Here is a 2,755-nt window from a genome sequence, read left to right on the forward strand (position 1 = left end):
CCGCCGCCGCCGCCGCCGCCGCCTCTAGCTACCCCGCCGCCTCCGCCTCCTCCCGCGCCGCGCCCACTGCGCAAGCGTCGCCCGCCTAGGCCCCGCCCCTTCCTCTCTCGGAGGCCCGCCCTTCAGTGGCGTCACAACCCCGTGACGTCCCCCGCGTGATCTCACCTCGGTGGAGCGAGGGGGCGGGAAGTGGGGAGAAAAAAAGGGACGCCCTGCGGCGGCGGCGGCGGCGGCGGCGGCGGCGGCGGCGGGTGGTTCCTGGCCTGACCTTTTCCTCGCCCCGCCCCCACTCCAAGGGGAGGAGTTAAAGTCCGGGGTTAGAGGAGAAGGTCCTGGATCTTTGTCTGTGACAACCTCGCTAACCTATCCCCCCAACCTCCTCCCCGCCCCCCCGCACACACTTTGCAGGTGAAGAATCAAAAGTCCAGGGAGGGGCAGAGACCGTAGCAAGGTCAAGTAGCAAAGTGCACGCAAGACCCTGTCTTCCCAGCTAGGAGTCTGAGTCTCGCGTTGGAAAGGTTTGCGTGTGTAAGTTTCCAGAGCCTCTTTCCCAGAAGGATGCTGCCGTAAGTGGTCTCCTCGCCACCATAGATGATGATTATTACAGTTTATCTATGCTGTTTCTGTTATGCAACGGTAGCATCGTGTCTCCAATAAATAAAGGAGGCCTCGATACAAGACGTCAATCACAGGTACGGACGAACAACACACAATCTTCCACCAACCCCATCAGGAGCACCTCTCTCAAGATAAAGGTAAGTCACGGAAATTTGGCATGCCTTGTTCTGTTTTAAAAATAGAAGGCAACCGATTACTGTACATATGGTACACCTACCTGATCATGGCCCCATTTTAAGATCAAAGAATGAGAAAAGAAGCATAGAGACCATCTTGTCTACCCCTGTGCATTCCTTCTTTCAGCAAATATCTTTTTGGCTGGCACTCTACTAGGTCGAGTGAAGGAAAAGATAGGTAAGAAATGATCTGCTTTTAAGTAGCTCACTGTGTTTTACAGATAAGAAAAGTGAGACCTAGAGAGCTTACATGCTTGTCCAAAAATGTAAACTAGTTGCCATGGAGTCATCAACTCATAGTGACTCCATGCATGTCAGAGTAGAACCGTGCTCCAGAGGGTTTCAGTGGCTTGTTTTTCCGAAGTAGATCACCAGGCTTTTCTTCTTAGGTGCCTCTGAGTGGACTTGAACCTCCAGCCTTTGTGTTAGCACTTGACACTAACCGTTTCCACCACCCAGGGACTCCTGTCCAAAAGTACATAGAAGCAAAACTGGAACACAGCTTTGTGATTCTAATGGGGTATTTTTACATAACAACAATTGAAACAGCGGGCATGGCTTGAAGAAATGAGCAGTAGTGTCAGCGGAAGGAGCCCTGGTGGTGCAGTGGTTAAAGCACTCGGCTGCTAACTGAAAGATCAGCTGTTCAAACCCACTAGCCCCTCCGTGGGAGAAAGATGTGCCAGTCTGCTTCCATAAAGATTTATAGCCTTGGAAAACCTATGGGGCAGTTCCACTTTGTCCTGTAGAGTCCTATGAGTTGGGATCGACTCAATGGCAGTGGGTTTGGTTTTGGTAGTGTTTGGGGTAGTAGTGGTTCAGTGCTGGAATTCTTGCCTCCCATGCTATGGGAGACCCAGGTTCAATTCCTGGCCAATGCACCTCAAGCGCACGTCAGTGGAGGTTATGTCAGTGAAGGTTATGTCAGTGGAGGTTATCGTGTTGCTATGATGCTGAACAGGTTTCAGTGGAGCTTCCAGACTAACATTAGGAAGAAAGGCCTGGTGATCTACTTCCAAAAAACCAGCCACTGTAAACGCTATGGAGCACAGTTCTTCTCTGACAACATGAACTCGTGGAGAATCAATTGACACCAACTGGTTAGTTTCTGGGGTGCCAGGAGGTTTTGAAAAGAGAAAGCATTCTACTTCCTTCAGTCCCAGTACCAAATAAGAGTTAGTAAAACATAGTGGCTTAAAAAGTCTGGGTTCTGGGGTCACACACATTGGGGATACAAATTCTTATTCTGCTGCGTATTGGTAATAATAGTGCCTACTCTGATAGGATTGTTGTCAGGATTAAATGAGGCAACAATATATGAGATGCTTAGTACAGTGCCTGCTCCATAAGAAGCACTCAATAAATAGTTAACTAGTATTGTGGCTATAAACATGAGAAGGCTGCAGGGTTAGGTAATGATACAAGTAGGCAGGGATTCCTTCTTCACCTGCCCCCTCTTCTATCTTATTTCCCTTTCCAAAAAAACACCCCAAACCTGTTGCCATCAAGTCGATTATGACTCATAGTGACCCTCCAGGACAGAATTTTCTTCAGTGAAAGTTTGTTGGTGACAAATGCTCTGGAATTTTGTTCATATGAAAATGTTTTTCTCATTATTGACGGGATTCCAGACGCGCAGTTATTTTCATTCAGCATATTGAAGACATCACTGAACTATTTCCGGCTCCCATCATTGCTTCTGAAAAGTCAGCAGTTGTAATAACTTTCGTCTTTATAGGTACTCTGCCTTTCCCACCTCTGGCTGCTTTTAAGATATTCTCTTTGTCTTGGGTATTCTGTGTTTTCACTATGATATTTCCAGGGTGTTTTTCTTTTTATTTGTATTGATTGGGGTATTTTGAGCTTCTTGAATATGTGAATTGGTGTTTCTTCCTTTCTGGAAGCTATTTTCAGAAGAAGTAGGCAGCATCATCAGTGCTCATGAAGTATTCATCACCCTC

Source organism: Trichechus manatus, unplaced genomic scaffold (assembly GCF_000243295.1).
Source record: "Trichechus manatus latirostris isolate Lorelei unplaced genomic scaffold, TriManLat1.0 scaffold00261, whole genome shotgun sequence".
Classification (NCBI taxonomy): Eukaryota; Metazoa; Chordata; class Mammalia; order Sirenia; family Trichechidae; genus Trichechus; species Trichechus manatus.